The following is a 24,424-nucleotide window of genomic DNA, read 5'->3' as shown; positions in this document are numbered from 1 at the left end:
TTTAAGACACATCGCTTTACTTTCAAACATTGTTGGGTTGTAAGAGACGTTTCCTGTTTTAAATATGACATTCTCTGCAGGGAAAGGCGGTCTTATTTCTGGGGGGCGTATTATCGGCATCAACAAATCACTTTAGTTTCAAATATAGTCAGGTTGTGGTAGGCGTTTCTTATATTGTAGTATTGATTTTCGGCAGAAGATGGTGTCTTATTTCCGGGGAGCATATTGTCGGCATTCTACCGGTAGTGGGAATAGTGGTGAAAAAAATCCTTGCTGCAATTTACTTGTGTTTGTAAACTTTAATGATGTATTCTGATTATCATTCCAGGAATTTTAATATAACAAATAAGGTATTTAAGGAGTTTTACACTGTTTTTTCGTTCAGTTTGTCTGTTTATCTTCAATTGCAGCCCTTGTGTCGAATTCTTCTGTTACTCTTTTGCAAGCGCTATCCATGGCGTCACACGTCCCGCATGATGCTTGCTCGTTTTGACATCTGAAAAGTTGAACAATAAGGGTGATAGGTTTTTTCGCTGAGGTAGTCGATCGGTTAGCTTGACAGAGGACTCCAGGGGCTTCCCTTCTTATGTAAAAGAAAATTAAATCAAAGATATCATTACAATAATTTGATATGTTGAAAACCGAAAACAAGTTATTTGTAAGCTCAAAGGGAATGACAATAAAAATTGAAAAAAAAACCTCGACATTAACATGAAATTATTCTGTATTGGGAAGTTATAAAACGTTCCTTACCAGGTAGCTGATCGCTTTCTACAGGGCCTGCAATTATACTGTGGACCGAAAACTGCGTCTGTTGTAGGCATTATGCAACAGGCAACGAACAGAAGAGAAAGAAGCAATATACACGTCTTGCTGTGCATAACTGATAGCAAACTGTGTATCTAGCTCTACTAGTGCCAATTAATCAGTTGTCCAAAGAGGGGGTCCAGATATAAATGATCATTCTTACCCAGACTGCGACGTGGGAGTTGACAATATGTTGCGACTCGAAGCTTTGTAGAAGAGGTGACGGCCTCAAGAAGCCCTTGTGACAGCGGTCTTAAATGTATGGTTGAGTGGTGATTGTGGTGAAATAATTGAAATAATGCAGGAGCCAAAGCCGAATCGACTTTCAAGTGAATACTACATGTAAGTGTGTGACGCTTTTGGAAAAAGAGCGGAACAAACTTCTATTTCTTTTTGGCATATGGTGCTCATCTGCTTACACTGTCCTTTCATAGTTGTTTTTTTTTCATAGATTGAAGGAAGGAACTGATATCTTGTTTCTGGATTCCTAAAAGATAAATTTGTTTATTTTAAAATCGAGATAAAACGACGCAACGCATTTTTTGCTTAAAGATTCTGACTGTGCTGAATTCATTCTGCGATCACAAACACATACAGGTTCGTCTCCTGGCGCTAAACTCGCAATTCTTTTTTCGAGAATGCTGTGTCACTGACATAATTCATCTTCTCAAAACATCTGTTCATCTGAAAAACAGTGACAAAGAAAAAAGATTTAAAGCAAATGTTTGAGAATTTACGCGTAGCATAACGGCAGCCTGGAATTTAACGTTACGAAAAATATATAAAGACAAAAATTATAAATGACGAGTACAATTAGTCGTGAAGTGCGTTAGATATCTTGGAACATTTTACAAGTTCTCGAAAAGGAAAAAACAACAAGAAAATGATGTGATATGAAGAGACTCAGTGTTTTGTTAAGAGATCGAAGGACGACGTTCAATAATTTCCACCAATAGATCACGAAACTTTTAAACGCCAAATAAGTGGAAAAGAAATTCAGCGCTTTCCATCGTGGTACATGTACCGTTTAAGAGGCAGTTTATCATTTTCCAGGGAAGACGCTTGGACGACTGCTCAACAACTAGAAGAAGCAATTTTCTTTGTCAAGATGTAAGAATGCCAAGTAAAAGTGTTCGAACCTAAGCGTCTCTGTATTTCAGTTTGCCTATCACGTACTCTGATAATAACATTATTTTTGAACCCATTGGGTTTTATGTCAATCAATGGTGGCTTCTAATCTCTTTGCTTTTACTGTTTACAGAACAAAGCTACAAAATTTTACAAACATTGTACAATCTGTATAAACGAAACCTCATCGGAAAAAAACCCGTGGGTTACCCACAGTGACTTAAGCTTTAATAGGTCCGTAAGCAGCCCATGACACCCCGCAGCCTTTTCATAGCGCCGTCAGAATAATAATTTTCGACTACTTCGTTGTCAGTTAACCGTCAGATCGAGTCGGAATATGTAATTTCTGACGATTGAGGGACAAATTAGTCCGAAATTATTATTCTGACGGCACGATGTAGAGGCTCGCGGGTTGTCATGGGACGTTTAGTGACTAGTTAGGCATTTGGCGGGAGGTTAGGTTAGTCAGTCACCGTGTTCGTCCTCTTTTTTCGTTTCCACATATTGTTTGAACATATGTAAACGGTGGTTTTTTTAGTGGTTTTTCGTATCTGGCTCGGTACAGGTTCTAACTGTCACAACAAACAGTTGTTAATTGCAGGGATACAGGTTATGTTGTAGAATGGAATACATCTAACATCGCAGATGACTGAGTGACGCATCTTCAATAAACTACTCACATTGAATGTCTAGTGTCAGGGTAGTCAAAATTGACATTTTCAACCATCAAATAGGCAAAATTCTTTCACCGTAAAAAGAGACTTCTCCATATCTCAGTGGTTTCTGTGGCTCTGTGGTTCTTACACGCAGGTTTTTACTGTATGCCGTTGTGACTCATAATTTTCCGAAAGCTTGGCAGGTACATTTCCTGGTGATCCGACCAACTGTGGTGAAAGCCTTCGAAAAAGATTCGGTTCACTATAACGGTGACATCAAAGTTCTATGGAGCGGGCCAAGTAGTTGCAGAAATTGGAAAGGAAGTGTTCTTACTAAGGACCTTAGCATGTGGTACTCATTATGGTATTGGGATATTTTGTCTGACTGAGGCAGGAGAACAAAAAATCGATTGGATCCCCGAAAAGGACCGATGCAAAAATGACATTGGACGGCCCAAAATACGGCAGATAAGTTTTATACGAAGATAACCATGTCTATATTTTGGGAAGCTGTGTGAAAGAAATACATGTGTAAGCTTATTTCCTTGTTGTTTGAATTATGGAGAATATATTAATAGTTTTATTTACATCAAGCTAAATCATGTCTCTATTCTTAAATTTAAACTATTTGTCGCCATGAATATGTTGTTTATAATTTTGTTTGATTTTGATTTTTGTCGTGATATATCCAGTAATTCTATCAAAGTACTTGTTATCTAAAATGGTTTTTAATCTGGATCCTAGAGACTATAGTGGCTTATGTGAACACAGAAGTAAACGAAATGGCTCGTAGAATATTGGCTTATTGGAGGAAGTTTTGTAGATACTTTTAAAGTATATAAAGAGACTGTTGGTAAGTTTGGGTTTATATCATTCGAGTGAAATAAGTCGCTTTAAGTCACCTTAAGTCGCCTTAAGTCCTCTTACAAAAAATCTACTTAAGTCTAATTAAATCGCCTAAAGTCGCAATGTTTTTTTTTTTCTGTCAGTCGCCATATACGTCTCCTATAGTCTCCCTATGTTACGGCGACTTAAGGTCCCAAAGTATGTTGTCCCTTATTGTCAACAGCTTCTGATAACGAGCAACTTATCATCTCCATTATTCAACCAACAGTTCAGTTGAATACCAAGAGGAACTCTATTTCGCCAGTACAAAAGTGAAGTTATTCTTTTTGTAATGCCCAATATAGGGTGCTTACTGCAATTAGAGATCATGTGCCATCTCGCCTACCTGCAGAGTATGAATATAGACTACAAAGAAGGAAGATCCGAATCGCCATCTCCATGACCCATGCAATGTATATGAGGTCCTTTTCAGAGAGATAAGGGGTCTTACAGTTTGTATGGCAGAGCTTGTGAGTCAGTTTTTCAACGATAAATCAAGTCGACTGTGGTGAGTTTTGCTGTAAATGCGAATGAGAATGCGTAATATGATGAGCTGGATATTAGATCACGTCTCTTAGTCTGGGTAATAATTTACATTTTCGGCCGCGTAATGCTAGGCTTACCCTAGACCATTGATAAAAATTCATGGAAGAAAAGCAAAGCAAAATGAAACTTTCATGCGATAGTTATCAACATCTTACGGTGTCTTTGTATTTTGCTTTTGCTTAGTATGTGTCAGTGAAAAACAGCCTTTGAAACACAAATGTTCAGATAGAAAGAATTATTATTGCTTACCACCTGATATACTTCGTTTCAGACACATATTCATGATCACGATTCACGTAAACGTTTCTCACATACTTCGGCCCCTTATCCACGAAAACTCGTGTAAACTCGCTTTTGACAATCACACCACTCAAGAAGTTACTGGTATCGGTTTCAAATTACCATGTTCCGGTGTTACATAATTTTAAAGCAAAAATGAAAAGAACCTTTCCCAGGACACGCTAGCAGGTTCGAGGTTTATTAGCCATCTGGACAAAACGCGAGCCTAGTTCAGACTGGCGAATGGGTGAAAGATCACTGAACAAAGCCCTTTTTAGTATGATTATTTCAGTGATACCAACCCCGGGGATTCACACAATCAGCGCGATCTAAGAGTGAGGCGTAGGGAGCATTCCGTTCAAATCGAAGCGGCTGGAATATTGATCTTTTTTAAGGCAACTGATGAATATAAAAAAGGGCCAGAAAAGAGAAATAAAGGAGTATCACACATTCGAGTTGGTCATCGCTTTCTTATATTAGGTGGCTCCTAAAGGAGCCGTTTGTTTAAGTGACTACGCAGCGGTAGTTCACTGTTGTCTACTTGGCGACTGATCTTGGTTTCGCCCAGGTTAGTCTCGTGCGCTCCTTGGGGTTTCGCTCGGCTTGCTTGTTCCGCTCACGGTAGAATGAGACCTTTAAAAGAGTTAAACCGAACACTACGGTTACTGGATAGTAAATAACCAAAATGGTGCAAAAAAGAATTGAGGAGTTTTAGTTTTATTGAAAAATAATTGTTTTGAAATTTTAAATACTTGATACATATGTTCTCTGCGTGTGCAGCATTAGGTACCTTTTTACGATGCAAGTATGGGAAGGCCAGGATTGGGAACGGTACTGGACGCGGGAAACTTTCGCTAGTCCCGTCGTGTCGCCAAAGACGAAATGCTTTAAGATGAGTATTTTTCGTATAGGACGGCGACGTCAATGACTCGAACTACATATATTAAAAAAAAAGTTTTCACAAAACCGATGACGTCCTTTAGTGATCTTTCATATATTCATTTGTATTCTTCACCATCTACAGTTATATTACCAACTCACAACGTGGCCAGCACCCAGTTGGCTTGATAGCTCAGTTGATAGAGCAGTGCACCGGTATCGCATAGGTAACGCCGACCGGTTAGCTCAGTGGTAGAGCACCGGACTAGCGTGCGGGAGGTTTCGGCTTCAAAGCCCGGCCAACACTCAGGGTCTTTAAATAATTGAGGTGAAAGTGCTGCCTTTGTAATGACATCTGCAATTGGTTAGACGTTCTAGTCTTCTCGGATAAGGACGATAAACCGTAGGCCCCGTCTCACAACTCTTCACAATTAATTTTGTGGGACGTAAAAGAACCCACACACTGATCAAAAAGGGTAGGGGACGTAGTTCGCGGTGTGGTGGTCCATCTCTGTTCTGATGGTTAAATGCTCGGAGATATTAGCTGCATAAGTTACTCTGAAATCCGACGGTAAATAAAGTAATGTATGTAATGTATGTATGTATGTATGGGTTTGAATCCCGTTCAGGCCTGAATATTTTTCAGGCCTTAATTTCACAACTGCTTTAGTTGTGTGTAATATATAGATTTAGGCCAGCCTAAAAGCGGAGCTCCTCAGTTATTTTTCGGAATGTTGTTACTAATGAAAATAATCCAACATGTATGAGGTAAATTGCGAATGATTTAATAGTTTCAGCCGGAACTAGTATTACATCAGCAGATCGAGGTGTAAGATGGTGTGATTATGAAATATAGAGCCATGATTTCAAGGATTTCTTGGAAGCCACCAAAAATCTTGATCACAGAACAGAACTGTCTTCTGCGCTTTTTGGTGGCATTTCTTGTTCTTTCCTACCTTATTCAGAAAGACAAGGCATTGTTATTAATCATTATATTCTTCCTTAGTTAACATGGGGACTCCCACACAAAAGAAGTTTACACATTTTTTGTTGTTGTGGGGACTGATTGAAATGCTGTGGTTACAATATACTCAGTCTCTGAATCTCTACCAAATGAAATCTCACAAAAATACCAAAACAGTATACATATGTGAAAAGGTGGAAAGTTTTGTTTTCTAACTTGTCCCCAAAGATACGTTTAGCCATCTTCACTATTGCATGGAGTCTCCTCCTGCTGGAAGGGTTTACAATAAGCAAAATCACCCTCGCATGAATGGTAATTACGATATATATATATTTTTGCTGATCATGAATACTTGCATAGGCTTCTAATAATAATTTTATTATTCAATTTCAATGTGATTTGTTCTTTTTCTCGACTGGCATTGTGGACTACAAGAGCTGTTATTGGGTTCCATTAATTAATTTTGCTATGATTAAATTATACCAAGAATTATCAGTAAGCTAAGAGGAAGTTATATTATGTACATGTATTTTGTCTGCACTACACAACCAAATGCACTCCAAGGTTATCAGGCATAGGTACATTTGTCAGAAGAGCCCAGCATATCCAAGATATGTTTTGATTGACACATCAATTAAGATAATTTACAGCAAAATGGCTAAAAAATACATCAATATCCTACATGCACCAAAGCCAGACATGGGGTTATAAGGCAATCATTTAAACAACAGATTGAAATAATTTATAAATTACAGAACACTATTTCTACAACAGAATGGAACAAATTAACCTTATCGGACATTGCGAATGGCAAGGCTGTCTGTAGAATGTCACAAATTTCTCAACCCTTTCTTTGTACAAAAATGCTAATCCTGCAACTTTGCTTAAGACCCTGAGTTCTCCATTTTGTGTTGGCAAAATATCAATTTATGCCATGTCCAATGCAGATTATCACAAAATTGATTTAAAAGCTCAATAAATATCATTTCAAAGCCAAAAAGCCAATTATTTAAACCATGAGTAAATTATCTCTAAGAAAAACTGATTAATTTAAAAGGCACTTAAAAATAATTAGTTAATATGTGTTTCTTAATAATGTAATGCAGTGTATCTGTCACAATGTTGCAGCTATGATATTACTACAAACAGGATGCGCTGCAGAACTGAACCTCCAAGTCAGTTTATTCAATGAACTTGGTGCAGAATCTATAATCCCATCAAGTTGTCTGTAAATACAGAGAAACCAAACAAAGCATTACAATCATAAGTAATGAATTACTGAACTCTTTTACATGTATGAACAGTGTATGTTCCATTAATATTTGGGATCTCTCAGAAGCTGCATCCATGATAAATTAATTTGTTCCCAGATGCATTTGTTTATAGAACTTTTCACAAATTAATATCTCTGTCATAACAGTGATGTCTGTGTTCTACAACAATTAGTACACAAGAAAAATACACTCAGTAAGATATTGTTTACAATAAAAATCAATGCCTATAAGCAATCATAAGGACCTTAAATTTATATTTCCTCAGAAATATCTCACCAGGACATGGTTGCTTTGAAAATCTTTGATGTTTTAATACAGGCTCCCCATCTGTAAACTGTTCATATATTGACGGACAGGAACAGGCATGTAATTCCTTTCTTTGATATACAGTGTACTTCATTGTTAGTTGTTTACTGAGTGTTAGTAGTGAATCAAATGCTAGGGGTTGGTACTCCAACTTTCACTGTGGCAGGCTCTGCCCTGAAATACAAAGTAAACTTACATAACTGTTATGAACTTCGCCACTTGCTTTCAAGAGCAAATGCAATTTGCTTCAAACAAGAAACTGGAACATTGAGGGTTACAACAATGTGCACAGTCCCAATCACAGGGTCATCCAGGCTGTTTGGTTGTACATATAACTGCACAACTGTATGAGTTCAGCTTCCAGAAGAAAATCAGAGTTTGTCAGGATAAATACTGATGTTCTTGCTTGTAAACTCAATGAATGAATGTGCAGTTCCAGAAGATATTCACACCCAACACCCATTCATGGCCAGTCTTTAGAAATTCCAAATTAAAGTATCAGGAATCAAGAGCTCTAATAGAGAAAAAACCTCCATGTGGGGTATGAATCTTTTCTTGAAGAAAACAATGTCTGAGAAATCATTAATTACAAAATAATGTTTAAGAAACATCTTACCTTTCAGAGAATTTTTAATCTACACTGTCTGGCCAGTTCATATACTTGACAAGTTGACACTGGGCGTGTTTTTAAATTTGTACCCTTCAATATCACATTACTATGTAGTAGCACTGGTCAACTAAAAACAGCATAATTTGGTTAATTAATATACACTGTACATTATTAGGTTGAAATATTGGTGTAGATTGTTGCACATCAACAGATACAGAAACTATTTGCACCTGAATCATAACGAGTGAAAAATCGTGCATGAGACATTTACATGTACATGTAACAGCCCTCCACCTCAGAACCATCACAGATATGATATGATATTTTTAAACTCTCTGAAATTTCAGATTATTCAAGATTAACATATGCACATACATCATCTGCGGCAACCCTAAAACACTGAATTTGGAAACCGAAATCCGGAATCCAGAATCTGGAATCCGGAATCCGGAACCAAAAACCAGAATCTGGAATCCAGATATTATGAATGATGATAGAAATAACTCACTTCAGCAATTTCTAATAAATAAACATGAGCAAAAATTATTTTGTTGTTATTTATTTTCTTGGCTTTACTTCAGCCACAGACTGTAATTGCTAAAAAATTATTGAATAGTTCTGAACAACCCTTAGCTATATATCTGGCCCGGTTGTTCAAAAGCTGCATAAAGCTATCCATTGGGTACATCACTATCCAGTCAGGGATACTGATTTTTTGGGTGGATAGAGTTACTCATAGCCTGCGAGCAGGCTCTAGTATATGTCTCTAGTGTTTGAGCAGGCTAAATAGGTGTCTAGTGTTTTTCTGCATTGGCATGTCACCAAGAGCCTTCATGCGGCTCTGCCACTCACACCCCCAGCCCAAACACGAGAGCCTGCTCATAGGCTAAGTTACCCATCTTTTGTTCAAGCTGGCCCTGGTGAGAGCCTGCTTCTTGTCTAGATCAAATTGCTCTGAGAAGACTGGTGAGCAGCACATTAACAACAAGCTATTATAGGCTATTGCAGTGAGTTTCTGGCAGCCTTTTAGCATCTTTTAACAACATGTGGTCTGATCTGTTAGCAAGTGAGAAGCAGACGGAAGTAAGTGTGCAACATTTCTACAAATTGTTTTAATATGATGGCCGCCAAGAATATGAAAGGCTGATTTGTAACAGTATCAGTGTGGAAATTGTGTTAATCTGGAATTGGTCTCGTATCTGTTGGCAAAATCAAATTTCATATTTAGACCAGATGGGTTAGCCTTTGGACTTCGAAAGTGGGGGGCGTGACTGTCAATGTACAGGGGGCTGCCACTGACGGATATCCTGTTCTCTATGACATTTTCTATCTTGTTCAGTATCTACTAGACATAAAGGATAAACTTATACTCCCGGTAAATTGAAGATCACTTATTAAACAAAATGGCAATTACCAGCAAGCTTATTTTAGACACTCTCGAGGTGCCCTGAATGAAATTAACACGCACTTTACTGAGATTCTCATAATCATAGCCCTCACTAAAAACAACGGTTGCACGATTTCAACAGACGGGGAATTTTTGTGTCAAAAAAGGTTAAGTTTGAGGTCCTTTTTACTTGGCAGCTTACTCTTTACAGTCGAAAAGCTAAGCAAAACAATTTCCGTGTATTTGAAGAACTTATTTTCTTTGATTTGCGGATTCCGGTTTCCAGTTTCTGGATTCTGGTTTTTGGTTCCAGATTCCGGATTCCAGTTTCTGGCTTTTAGGGTTGCCCCATCTTTAACAGAGTGTTTGCTTCACATTCAGTTTACACATGGCTGATATCCAGCATAGGCAGACTTATAAGTTTTCCTTCAAAAATATATTGCAACAACTATTGCATCTTTCATTACCTATTCTTGTGATGAAATGACACAAAATCCAAGAACAAGAAGTCATAAGCATAAAACTAACTTACGTGGTAGCGTTTACAGTTCCTCTTACTGTCTGCATATGCCGTCCATAAACTGGTGTTGCCTGGACAATGTACTCATTATTTTTCTGATCACACCTTTTAAAACGTCACTGTTATATAATTTGTCCTGAAAAAGCAATACATGAAATGTTATGCCTTTGGCACTCACCAAATACCTTTACATGATGTATAATGTACAGCATATCAACATTCACAATTCTTTTTACTCTCATTGTAACTCTTTTGTGTCATTTTCCCTCACTTGAAGACAGGACTTCCACATTAGGTGATAATTTGCCTCTGGAATCTCTATGAATTCACAGGGAGTGATAACAATTAAATCGTGACTAATTTTAGCAAAGGAGGCGTTCAAATGTCAGATTTTAATGCTAAGTTTATACAGTAACTTTACATTACTCTTCGTATATATATATAACCTCTCAATTATTGCACCTATAGACAGAAGGTGTGCTGGGGGAAGAAATGTTCTAAACTCTCTGGACTTTTCTCCCTTACCTGTAATAGGGTGACCATTATGAACTACAGTTTGTAACCAACACCAACATCAGGTTATGTATACACATGTATATTTTGTTGTCGTCTGTAATCATAAAAAAATAAAAGCTTAAAATCCTCCATAAAGTTCATACTCAATAACACTACTACATGTAGCGCTGTTACTGGAATTCAATTTAAGTGAAACTGTTGCAACAACTCTGTCAAAATTGTTTCTAGCAGTTAAGGCAAGATAACAGAATATACATGAAGCACACAGCAAAGGCTAGAGATACACACATGTTAGTTATCAGTTAGGATTTGGTGAGCTTCTGTGCTGTAGGTATGGTGGAAAATAATAGATTATCAGAAATGAAGGTTCCTGAGACATTTTGACAGCACTGAGAGGAATTAATATATAAATTCACAAAAGAAGTTCTTGCCCTGTCCAGTTCTCTGTAATAATAATATCACTCACATACAAGTCATTTATTATATATGGTTTGTGTTTAAAGCCGATATAATGCACTCTGATTGGCCAATTCCAGTGCATTATTTACATTTACATGGTATACCTCAGTAAAATCATAAAACATCGCGTGCGACTAAAATAAAAAATATAAAAAATAAAAAATAAAAGTAAATGCCTAATTCATAACAATTTAAAATAATCAACACTAGAACGAATGTAATTCTTTCCTTGAAAATTATTCTCCCGTAATGCCCATGGGCCAATTACAGGCATGCTAAAAAGTCCTAACACAAAGTAAAAGGAAATTAAGAAAACTATTGCTTTTTTCCGGAAAATTGTAGCGACTGAAGACAATGATGGAACACTCTGAGAGTGCATTCTATCAACCTGATGAGATAAAATTTAAGGAGAATAGAGAATTCACAAAGTTATCTCACAATCAAATTGGTACAGGACAGGAGAAAGGAAACTGTACAGCCAGGAAGAAACTGAAACTTTCTTCGACAAGCGAAAAAGTATGCATGCACAACAAAGAAAACAGTCAGTGACATTCATTTAATAAGTTAGTTAATAAAAAAAATTAGTGTGAAGAAGAGAGCAGAAAGAGAGAGAGAGAGTGGAGATAGGAGAATGCTCTCTCCAACTAAATTGTGTATATATGTATGTAAAAGTTATTCTTATTACCGAGAAATGGTCAGGGCAAGAACTTCTATTACACTGTTCAATTTACCGAGTTAATTAGTACCATGTCACTTAGTAGGAACATTTCCATATTAAGTGTAAATACCGCATTGGGGAATAACCTCTTATTAAGAAAATAACCGAACTAATTGGACAGACAACAAAATAAAACGGGGAAATCTACATTATAAACACAAGATGCATATCACTACATCTGAGCTCGAGTATCAACAGCAAATCCCTTCTCAATGAAAGGTGACCGAATAAAAGAGAGGATAAAGATAATTCGTTTAAGCTTGCAGTGTTAAAGTTTAAAAATTATTCACGCTTAAATTTGAATATTACTGAGAGTCTGTATTTTTGCCGACGGCTTAATTTAGCTTTGCAGTCATTTTATTGGCAGTAGCTTTACCAGTCTTCAACCAAATTAACCTCGGAATTCACAAAAGTATTTCGCCAAACCGAATAAATTTAACTAACAAAACGAGGAACTCTCCACACTTTGTAATCACAATATGCAAATATTCACATAGGAACAAAATTAAATTTAGCAAATCCTGTTCGCTTCGGCTTAAAATGGTTTGTAAACCTTCCTTCGTTTTCAACAACAGAGGAAGAAATTTTAGCAGTCTACGAAGCGGCAGTGCTAACTAACTCAGAGAAAACTTCAAAACTCGCCCGGCCGTGTTTACAACTACGGTTTTGGTTAAGCTTATTTTCAGACGTGAGGTTATAAGCTTAAGTTGACGACGAAAATCGACAGAAAACGTAATTTGTTTACAACTTACAGCAACCTCCAAAGCGACCCATGTTTTATTGTTTAGAGACGAGCGAAATTAAAACGATGCAATTTTTAAAATCTCTTACAGCATGACTTCAAATAAGGAAGACTTTTAATGGATTCCAAATGAAAATAAGCTTATATCGCCGAGGCAACTTGTTAATTTTCATAGCAAACGCAACAACAAAAGTCACTTACCGCAAGTTGGCAATTCAGTTCGGCCAGTGTAAATCTTCCGGGCAGAAACTTGCAGCAAAAGTTGTGAAGACTGAACTGAAGTTATATTTTCGATAGATCAACGAATCAACCACTTCTTTCCGCTACGTTTACTGTTTTGTAATTTCCCTGAAACACTCGGGCACGTTTGATTTCTCTTGTTCATCACCTGACCAAATCAGGTGACTTTTGAATTTTCTTGCACGGCTGCACAGCATCACGTTCGCGCGAATTTTGAACTTGGCCATGGGGAGTTCGGCAGTCTTCTGAATCAATTTGTCGGGTACTTTCGCCTCCTTTCTATAGCCCTCGTTAGCTTTGGTTCACGGCATTGTTCGGTATTATTTCACCTCCTTTCTCTAGCCCTTGACTAGCTATAATTCACGGCTTTGTTCAGTACTGTCTCGCCTCCTTCCCCAGCGCTGGCCCGCTTAGTCTTTTTCGCGATCTTCTTCGCTACTTCTTTGCCGGTTAATTCTTGCTTTCTGTTTATTGCTTGAGTGGAACCCTGTCTTAAAAATATTAGATCAACCTCCGCTATCGTTTTTCTTTAAAAATCCCGCCAAGAAAAATGGCATTCTCCCGCTACAAACCGAGGGTGCATGTCTCTGTCAACCTATTAGCTGGAGTATGGCCGCCATCTTGCGCGACTCCGTCGTCGTCGTCGTCGTCGTCGCCGTCGTGCGTACGCGCCCACGAGCAATACCGCTAGCCATGATAACCATGAGAAAATCAATTCATGGGTTTCCTTTTCTTCCCTATATGGGTATGGGGCTCCGCTTGGCGGCCCTTCGGGCCGCCGGAGCTCCGCTATAATTTCATTTACAAATAATAGCTCTTCCTAAACAGTTGCAGTTTGAAAATTCTGTGAACAATGCAGATGAAATCAGCACGCAAGGATAACTCGCGGATTTTGTTATTTCATGGGTTTGTGTAATGAACAAATTTCAAAAATTAGCCTCCATTTGAAAAGAAAATGATGAAAAATATATTGCAGTTAGTTAGTTTGGAGCTTATTCATCATTTGCCTATTGTTAGTTCCAATGGGAAAATAACATGAGGCTTTTTCCGTTATCTTTGTTTAGCTATCTGAACTCAAACAGCTAAGTAGACAAAAGAAATCCTTCTTTACATTGCGGTATTGACTGTCATTGTTTCTTTTTGTAAGCATCACAATCTGTGGCATAAGTTGATAACTAAGTCGAAGCTTGCATTCATTTCAGCTGGACACCTTCCAGTGAAGAGGTAGCCGTTTGTGCCTTGGTAAGTGAGCAATTTCTCGGATTGTTTCACCATGAAAACAAATACCCAAGTATGTTTGTAGCAAGTACAGTATTTAATATCAAACTTAGTGGGAGGGTGTCTCATAATAGCCGGAATAGTTATTTTGATATAATTTGCAATCAGCTGCATAAAGAAGTTTTGCTCCAAATAGTTAAGTTGCATCTCTGATCTGGAGTCATCTGTTACACGGTGCGGTACTAAGTGACATGCTGCAATTAGCGTTCTTTGTTTCAGGACCGCAGCCAGAAAAAATTATGACTGAGGCAATATTATATGTTTGTTGGTTTATCTATCTGCTAGCAGTTTTTACTTTCCCCTTCCAAAAAACAAAAACATCGAAAACAACAAAAAGGAAAAAAAAAGGTATCGCTATGTTGATGGTTGCTCCTTATTTTCAGATTGCGTAGTAATTAAAACCAAGGGGATTTTACCGTTTAAGTCCACTTGGATTTAACTACGAGGCCCTGTAAGCAGGTTATGTAAGTCCCCATATCGCTGTCGTAATTTGGCGAACGATTGACATGAGCGAGTCGAAGGGCAGAGCATAAGTTTCTCATACAGTCTAAATTGTCTTAATGAGAGTACACACACAGAGACTTTTCTTCCTTGCATAATTTTTCGACAAATCAGAATTTTTCTCCAACGGTTAAATTTCTTGACCGATTTAACGAGACTGAAAAGACGCCACAAGAATCTCTGATGCTCTGTGTATCAGGTTCAATTCTCAGGAATTCAAACCTCAGACGGTCATAACTATCCCATTTACTGTCATTCTCAACTAATAACACATTTCTTGCCGTAAACGATTGAAAATCACCATGGCACTGTTTCAAAGGCGTGAGTTATGTCGAAAGTTATCATTGCAGGGTCTCATTAGTGCAGTTTTGAACGCCAGGAGCTATTGACTTTCTGGCTTAGAAGACAGGATAAAAGAAATTGTATTTGTGCAGCTTATACAAAACCATTGAACAGTGGCCCGCTTTTCCTGATATCTTCCTGAGAGAAATTAGTATTCATTGTTTCGTCGCATTTGAAAACAACAGCTAACCTTAAACAAACATAGCTGTGAAAACACACATAGAATTGGTAACAAATAAAATTAAACTGCATTGTGATGTATTTTTCTCTCCATGGTAATCCGGCGTTTTTTTTACAACTTCGCGATATAACACAGGAGGACTTTAACAAAGACTTTATCTCAACTGCTAATTAATAACAAAGGTTGGTGTCACCTAGTTGTAATACAGCCTATATCAAAAACTTGACGGCCCAGACAGCGAGCATTTCACACCTTCTTTTAAAACCTTTTAAAAAAGATGAATTAATAGCTCTTTTCACGGTCAACTTACAATGTAGTCGGTTCTCGCCTTGTTCCGAGGGTTTTTGTCCGGCTTCTCCGGTTTTCCTCCCCCCGGAAAAAGCCAACGCTCCAAATTGTAATTACATCAGGCTAGAGGACCCGCATGAACACCAGCTGAGGCTGATGTGGCTTCCTCTCTGAATATTGCCATTCAGTTATTTTGTTTTATATAATCCAACGTGGATACGCGGAAATTTCGGGCAGAAAGTTCCGAATTGCCAGAAATTGCCTCACGACATATTGGATGATATTGTAATGTAAATGAGGCAAGTGAACCTTGATAAGAGTTATTCTCCACGTGAGTCAAGGAACTTCTGCTTTGCTCCTACGGAATATTTTGAATTAATTTACTTCAAAAGTATTCTAGGATTTCTAACGTTACAATCTTGATGGGGAGGAAAATCTCAAAACTTATTTTCTTCTTGCATTCCCTACTATTAAGTTAACCTTTTTGTCATAGAAAGTGAGAACGCACAGGCCTTTTTTTTTTTATCTCGGAGATTATCTTCAAGATTTAGTAAATTTGCGTAAATATTTTCAATTTCCAAAATCGCCTAGAATGCTGAAAACGATAAAAGCACTGAAAACGAAAATGATAATTATCAGCGATCAACAGAGACAGGCAAATCAAAGTCCTCTAGTTGTCTTGCAAAAAGTAAACAGTGCAGTTTACTTTTATGCTTTGCAACAAACTGTTTTTAGACTGTTTGGCTAATTTTCATGATTGTTTGACTAACTGCTTTATTCTAACACGTAATACTTGTTGCCCATCCCAGATTTTCTCGGATGTGTGAATGGAAGTGTCGAGATAAGCCAGTATAATCTAAATGTAAATCGCACCAGTCACAAACAAATCTATTTATTTAGTAGCTTCCTATCACTATGCAATTCAATGATCCCCTCGGGATTATGCAAATGACAGTATAAAAGAATTGATACGTGTTCCACCCCATCACTCTACTGAAGGCCGTCAGGGTGAAGAAGTTGGCGACCCATCCTTCCACTCAACGAGTAAGTCGGGCTTGATCTCAGCAGTCCACTTCTACTTAGCCGGGATTGTCCCTGGCCAGAGCGATTGCCAATAACTTATTATCATGTCATTATTAGCAATACCCAGGGTAGAATATTACACTATTCCTCTAAAAAAATGACCGTTGCCAAAATTACGGTAGGATTTTTGTGAGCTGCAATGAAACTCATTGTATCGAATTCTCAGAGTAAATCTCACGTTTACATTTCTTCTAACGATTAATATATAGATTTAGACCAGCCTAAAAGCGTAGCTCCTGGCCCGGGTTGTTCAGAGCCCGATTAAGGTCATTCCTCACATTTGCATTGCGCATCCTTACTGCGCATAATTTATGGCGTCATTAGTGCGCGCTTGTGCACGTGCATATTGAAAACATGACGGATTTGCCTTGATATTGAGCTCTGTCAGTTGAAAAATGGCTCTAACTCACCAACGAGCATGGGCACCCCAATTTTTTTTCCAGTCGTTGTAATCAACTATTCATAAGCTTTGCGTGAGAAAAGACTCATCTAATTTCTATTGCTGAAAATTAAATAAATAAGAAAAATAGCAGATACACTGTGGTCTTTTCTATTTTGCAGTCGGTAACCACGTCAAGAAATTTGATTCAAATTTTTAATCAAGGATTTAGCTTTCTGTCTGAATCAAACTTAAACGTCTATTTGTGTCCGACACAATGTATTGACTGTAGTTTAATGAGTGTTCTTATGAGTCCGGGCTTACAAAGATGTTACAATTACTGGGAATGCGTTCTTATAATAAGCATTAAATAATGCCAAAATGGGGCATTTTCAATGCCTCACTGCTCCTTAATGAGCATGGGCACCCCCCTTTTTTATTTCAAAATTAAAGTTATCATATGACAAATATTCAGTAAACAAAGTTTGAACAAAAATCTATTGTCACTTTTATTTCAGAGGAATTACCTTAAGCTAATCCAGGATAAGGTAGAATTTTGATTTGAGTTTTGTAACTTTGTGGTGAGGTTTTCTGTATATTGGCGTTCTGTTTTGAGTTTTAACACAAAACAAAAGCAGTGAAAACGGTTAACTTCTAGTCTTGGGTTAGCGTTAACCGGCTTCCAAATAACCCGGCCCTGTTTTCAACAAGTTAGCCTGACATGAGCCCGCGATCCAATCGAAAAAAAAACAGCACTTGCTCAGCGGTAAACTTCCAAAAAACAAGTGACCTCGATGAGCTCTAAACTTAAGCCCGCGATATGGTCTGTGATGCTGGTCAGCGGATACCTTGTTTTGACAGATAATAATATCAAAGAAATACACGGTAAACCAAGTCTGCATGTCCCTGTCAACCTATTATTTGAAGTATGGTCGCCATGTTGCGCGACTCCGTCGTCGTCGTCGTCGTCGTCGTCGTCGCCGTCGTGCGTACGCGTCCACGAGCAATACCGCTAGCCATGATAACCAAGAGAAAATGCATTCACGGGTTTCCTTTTCTTTTCTATATGGGTATGGGGCTCCGCTTGGCGGCCCTTCGGGCCGTCGGAGCTCCGCTATTATTCGTTTACTTTTATTTGTAAAAATTTTTAGTATGGTTGAATTGACGCAGTGCAATTTTCGAACGTCGTTCGTGATGGAGGAAGATTGAGTGACGAGCCCAAAGAGCGTCTGGCTCGAGCTTTCAGCGTTAATTTATATTTTCACGTGTGAAATTACAAAATTGGCATCGCAACGTTTCGCGCGAGAGTTCTCGATACAATAAACAAGTTGAAAACCCGCGATTGTAAGGGTAATTTGTTACCCATTATAATCAAAAGGTAATTAAAATACAAACTGGCAAAATAAGGTAATAATTTCAATAGCGCCTGTCAAAATTGCAATAATTTCTCGCGCCCAAAGGTTCGGGAAAGTATAAGAATTTTGACAATACCCGCGTAAAATTATTTCGTAATTTCTCCCGTCACAGCCCAATGTACAATGAATATTTTCCCATTAACTTTTAGGGCATCTGTGTTTTAAGAATCTGTTGCATTATATATAACTGCACGATTTAAGAAAGGGTGGATGCAGTTTAAGACACATCGCTTTAGTTTCAAACATTGTTGGGTTGTAAGAGACGTTTCCTGTTATATCGGCATCAACACATCACTTTAGTTTCAAATATAGTCAGGTTGTGGTAGGCGTTTCTTATATTGTAGTATTGATTTTCGGCAGAAGATGGTGGTCCTATTTCCCGGGTAGCATATTGTCGGCATTGTGTTTATACTGGGAATAGCGGTGAAAAAAATCCTTGCTGCAATTTACTGGTGTTTGTAAACTTTAATGATGTATTCTGATTATCATTCCAGGAATTTTAATATTACAAATAAAGTATTTAAGGAGTTTTAAACTTTCTTTTCGTTCAGTTTGTCTGTTTATCTTCAATTCCAGCCCCTGTGTCGAATTCTTCTGTTACTCTTTTGCAAGCGCTATCCATGGCGTCACACATGTCCCGCATGATCCTCGCTCGTTTTGACATCTAAAAAATTGAACAATAAGGGTGATAGGTTTTTCGCTGAGGTAGCCGATCGGTTAGCTTGACAGAGGACTCCAGGGGCTTCCCTTCTTATGTAAAAGAAAATTAAATCAAAGATATCATTACAATAATTTGATATGTTAAAAACCGAAAACAAGTTATTTGTAAGCTCAAAGGGAATGACAATAAAAATTGATTAAAAAAATCCCTCGACATTAGCATGAAATTATTCTGTTTTGGGAAGTTATAAAACGTTCATTACCAAGATAGCTGATCGCTTTCCACAGGACCTGCAATTATACTGTGGACCGAAAACTGCGTCTGTTCTAGACATTATGCAACAGGCAACGAACAGAAGAGAAAGAAGCAATGTACACGTCTTGTTGTGCATAACTGATAGCAAACTGTGTATCTAGCTCTACTAGTGCCAGTTAACCAGTTGTCCAAAGAGGGGGTCCAAATATAAATGATGATTCTTGCCCAGACTGCGACGTGGGAGTTGACAATATGTCGCGACTCGAAGCTTTGTAGAAGAGGTGACGGCCTCAAGAAGCCCTTGTGACAGCGGCCTTAAATGTATGGTCGAGTGGTGATTGTGGTGAAATAATTGAAATAATGCAGACTCGGAAGCCAAAGCCGAATCGACTTTCAAGTGAATACTATATGTAAGTGTGTGACGCTTTTGGAAAAAGAGCGGAACAAACTTCTATTTCTTTTTGGCATATGGTGCTCATCTGCTTACACTGTCGTTTCATAGTCGTTTTTTTCCAATTACTGTGAACGAACTGATATCTTGTTTCTGGATTCCTAAAAGATAAATTTGTTTATTTTAAAATCGAGATAAAACAGCGCAACACAAATTTTTTGCTTAAAGATTTTCACTGTGCTGAATTCATCCTGCGATCACAAACACATACAGGTTCGTCTCCTGGCGCTAAACTCGCAATTCGTTTTTCGAGAATGCTGTGTCACTGACATGATTCATCTTCTCAAAACATCTGTTCATTTGAAAAACAGTGACAAAGAAAAAAGATTTAAAGCAAATGTTTGAGAATTTACGCGTAGCATAACGGCAGCCTGGAATTTAACGTTAGGAAAAATATATCAAGACAAAAATTATAAATGAGGAGCACGATTACTCGTGAAGTACGTTAGATATGTTGGAACATTTTGCAAGTTCTCGAAAAGGAAAAAACAACAAGAAAATGATGTGATATGACAAGACTCAGTGTTTTGTTAAGAGATGGAAGGACGACGTTCAATAATTTCCATCAATAGATCACGAAATTTTTATACGCCAAATAAGTGGAAAAGAAATTCACTTTCCATCGTGGTACAGGCACCGTTTAAGAGGCAGTTTATCATTTTCCAGGGAAGACGCTTGGATGACTGCCCAACAACTAGAAGAAGCAATATTCTTTGTCAAGATGTAAGAATGCCAAGTAAAAGTATTCGAACCTGAGCGTCTCTGTATTTCAGTTTGCCTATCACGTACTCTGATAATAACATTATTTTTGAACCCATTGGGTTTTATGTTAATCAATGGTGGCTTCTAATCTCTTTGCTTTTACTGTTTACAGAACAAAGCTAAAAAATTTTACAAACATTGTACAATCTGTGTAAACGAAACCTCATCGGAAAAAATCCCGTGGGTTACCCACAGTGACTTAAGCTTTAATAGGTCCGTAAGCAGCCCATGACACCCCGCAGCCTTTTCATAGCGCCGTCAGAATAATAATTTTCGACTACTTCGTTGTCAGTTAACCGTCAGATCGAGTCGGAATATGTAATTTCTGACGATTGAGGGACAAATCAGTCCGGAATTATTATTCTGACGGCACGATGTAGAGGCTCGCGGGTTGTCATGGGACGTTTAGTGACTAGTTAGGCATTTGGCGGGAGGTTAGGTTAGTTAGTCATCGTGTTCGTCCTCATTTTTCGTTTCCACATATTATTTGAGCGCATGTCTATGGTGGTTTTTTTAGTGGTTTTTCGTATCTGGCTTGGTACAGGTTCTAACTGTTACAACAAACAGTTGTCATTTGCAGGGATACAGGTTACGTTGTAGGATGGAATACATCTATCATCGCAGATGACTGAGTGTCGCATCCTCAATAAACTACTCACATCGAATGTCTAGTGTTAGGGTAGTCAAAATTGACATTTTCAACCATCAAATAGGCAAAATTCTTTCACCGTAAAAAGAGACTTCTCAATGTCTCAGTGGTTTCTGTGGCTCTGTGGCTCTTACACGCAGGTTTTTATTGTATGCCGTTGTGACTCATTATTTTCCGAAAGCTTGGCAGGTATATTTCCTGGTGATCCGACCAACTGTGGTGAAAGCCTTCGAAAAAGATTCGGCTCACTATAACGGTGACATCAAAGTTCTATGGAGCGGGTCAAGAAGTTGCAGAAATTGGAAAGGAAGTGTTCTTACTAAGGACCTTAGCATGTGGTACTCATTATGGTATTGGGATATTTTGTCTGACTGAGGCAGGAGAACAAAAAATCGATTGGATCCCCGAAAAGGACTGATGCAAAAATGACATTGGACGGCCCAAAATACGGCAGATAAGTTTTATACGAAGATAACCATGTCTATATTTTGGGAAGCTGTGTGAAAGAAATACATGTGTAAGCTTATTTCCTTGTTGTTTGAATTATGGAGAATATATTAATAGTTTTATTTACATCAAGCTAAATCATGTCTCTATTCTTAAATTTAAACTATTTGTCGCCATGAATATGTTGTTTATAATTTTGTTTGATTTTGATTTTTGTCGTGATATATCCGGTAATTCTATCAAAGTACTTGTTATCTAAAATGGTTTTTAATCTGGATCCTAGAGACTACGGTGGCTTATCTGAACACAGAAGTAAACGAAATGGCTCTTAGAATGTTGGCTTATTGGAGGAGGTTTTGTAGATATTTTTAAAGTATATAAAGAGACTGTTGGTAAGTTTGGGTTTATATCATTCGAGTGAAATAAGTCGCTTTAAGTCACCTTAAGTCGCCTTAAGTCCTCTTACAAAAAGTCTACTTAAGGCTAATAAATCGCCTAAAGTCGCAATGCTTTTTTCTGCCAGTCGCCATATACGTCTCCTAAAGTCTCCCTATGTTGCGGCGACTTAAGGTCCCAAAGTATGTTGTCCCTTATTGTCAACAGCTTCTGATAACGAGCAACGTGTCATCTCCATTATTCAACCAACAGTTCAGTTGAATACCAAGAGGAACTCTAATTCACAAGTACAAAAGTGAAGTTGTTCTTTTTGTAATGCCCAATATAGGGTGCGTACTGCAATTAGAGATCATTTGCCATCTCGCCTACCTGCAGAGTATGAATATAGACTACAAAGAAGGAAGATCCGAATCGCCATCTCCATGACCCATGCCATGTATCTGAGGTCCTTTCAGAGAGATAAGGGGTCTTACAGTTTGTATCACAGAGCTTGTGAGTCAGTTTTTCAACGATAAATCAAGTCGACTGTGGTGAGTTTTGCTGTAAATGCGAATGAGAATGCGTAATATGATGAGCTGGATATTAGATCACGTCTCTTAGTCTGGGTAATAATTTACGTTTTTGGCCGCGTGATGCTAGGCTTACCCTAGATCATTGATAAAAATTCATGGAAGAAAAGCAAAGCAAAATGAAACTTTCATGTGATAGTTATCAACATCTTACGGTGTCTTTGTATTTTGCTTTTGCTCAGTATGCGTCAGTAAAAACCAGCGTTTGAAACACAAATGTTCAGATAGAAAAAATTATTATCGCTTACCACCTGATATACTTCGTTTCAGACACATATTCATGATCACGACGCACGTAAACGTTTCTCACATACTTCGGCCCCTTATCCATGAAAACTCGTGTAAAAAACGTAAATAAAACAAAACCCCTCTAAGAGGACATGTGGTTACTGGATAGTAAATAACCAAAGTAGTGCAAAAAAGAATTGAGCAGTTTTAGTTTTACTGAAAAATAATTGTTTTGAAATTTTAAATATTTGACACATGTGCTCTCTGCGTGGGGAGCATTAGGTACCTTTTTACGATGCAAGTATGGGAAGGCCAGGATGGGGAACGGTAGTGGACGCGGGAAACTTTCGCTAGTCCCGTCGTGTCGCCAAAGACTAAATGCTTTAAGATGTGTATTTTTCGTATAGGACGGCGACGTCAATGACTCGAACTACATATATTACAAAAAAAAAAAAACTTTTCACAAAACCGATGACGTCCTTTAGTAATCTTTCATATATTCATTTGTATTCTTCACCATTTACAGGTATATTAACAACTCACAATGTGGCCAGCACCCAGTTGGCTTGATCGCTTAGTTGGTAGAACACTGCACCGGTATCGTAGAGGTACCGCCGACCGGTTAGCTCCGTGGTAGAGCACCGGACTAGTGTGCAGGAGGTTTCGGGTTCAAACCCTGGCCGGACCAACACTCAGGGTCTTTAAATAATTGAGGAGAAAGTGCTGCCTTTGCAACGACATCTGCAAATGGTTAGACGTTCTAGTCTTCTCGGATAAGGACGATAAACCGTAGGCCCCGTCTCACAACTCTTCACAATTAATTTTGTGGGACGTAAAAGAACCCACACACTGATGAAAAAGGGAAGGGGACGTAGTTCCCGGTGTGGTGGTCCATCTCTGTTCTGATGGTTAAATGGTCAGAGATATTAGCTGCATAAGTTACTCTGAAATCCGACGGTAAATAAAGTAATGTATGTAATGTATGTATATATGTATGGGTTCGAATCCCGTTCAGGCCTGAATATTTTTCAAGCTTTAATTTCACAACTGCTTTAGTTGTGTGTATAACTGCGATGGTCAATCATGTCTTTATAGTTTGTATCGTGTTATGTAAATAGAAAAAATCTGAGAGTTTTCTATCTCAGTTTTATAAGATAAAGCCACCCATCAATTTTGTTTACATGGCATTCCAGCAAACCACTTTACAACCAATACAACCAAAGTAAGGGGCAAATTTTGAACCAAATGAATTCTTCGTGCTAGTCTGACAGGAAAACTCCATACGGTAGTGTCATTTATTTTATTTTTAATTTTTAAATGAATCAAGGTTAAGGAGATTTTGTATCGATGATTGGCTCAGAGGAGTGTGTGAAGATGTTTGAATATTTTAATTTCATTTACAAATAATAGTTCTTCCCAACAGCTACAGTTTGAAAATTCTGTTAACAATGCAGATGAAAACAGCAAGCAAGGATAATCCGCGGATTTCGTTATTTCATGGGTTTGTGTAATGAACAAATTTCAAAAATTAGCCTCCATTTGAAAAGAAAATGATGAATAATATATTGCAGCTAGTTAGTTTGGAACTTATTCATCATTTGCCTATTGTTAGTTCCAATGGGA

The 24,424-nt window shown here is 38.0% G+C and overlaps 1 protein-coding gene and 1 long non-coding RNA gene across 4 annotated transcripts in view; one reads left to right on the top strand and one right to left on the bottom strand.

Annotated features, from left to right (window-relative positions):
- Positions 1–7,308: 7,308 nt before the first annotated feature.
- LOC149117148 (uncharacterized) lies at positions 7,309–13,277 on the bottom strand. Of its 3 annotated transcripts, XR_016205573.1 has the most exons (5): positions 12,878–13,277; positions 10,254–10,377; positions 8,341–8,461; positions 7,695–7,898; positions 7,309–7,370 (listed from the first exon to the last, which is right to left on the bottom strand). It is a non-coding gene; the product is annotated as an uncharacterized LOC149117148 (long non-coding RNA). The 3 variants fall into 3 exon arrangements; XR_016205572.1 differs by lacking the exon at positions 12,878–13,277 and having other exon boundaries at positions 10,254–10,442; XR_016205571.1 differs by lacking the exons at positions 10,254–10,377; positions 12,878–13,277 and having other exon boundaries at positions 8,341–8,847.
- An 813-nt stretch (positions 13,278–14,090) lies between these two features.
- LOC110062877 (uncharacterized) overlaps positions 14,091–24,424 on the top strand; it is a 54,380-nt gene continuing 44,046 nt past the window's right edge. Inside the window, exon 1 of the mRNA XM_089282821.1 lies at positions 14,091–14,158. The gene's annotated coding sequence lies outside the window, so the exon portion shown is untranslated. The remainder of the gene's footprint in view (positions 14,159–24,424) is intronic.

This window comes from Orbicella faveolata, unplaced genomic scaffold (genome assembly GCF_042242905.1).
Source record: "Orbicella faveolata isolate gen_17 unplaced genomic scaffold, um_ofav_v1 contig_12, whole genome shotgun sequence".
Taxonomy (NCBI): Eukaryota; Metazoa; Cnidaria; class Anthozoa; order Scleractinia; family Merulinidae; genus Orbicella; species Orbicella faveolata.
The sequence above is the reverse complement of the archived record's forward strand: the minus strand, read 5'-3'. Positions and strand labels throughout refer to the sequence as shown.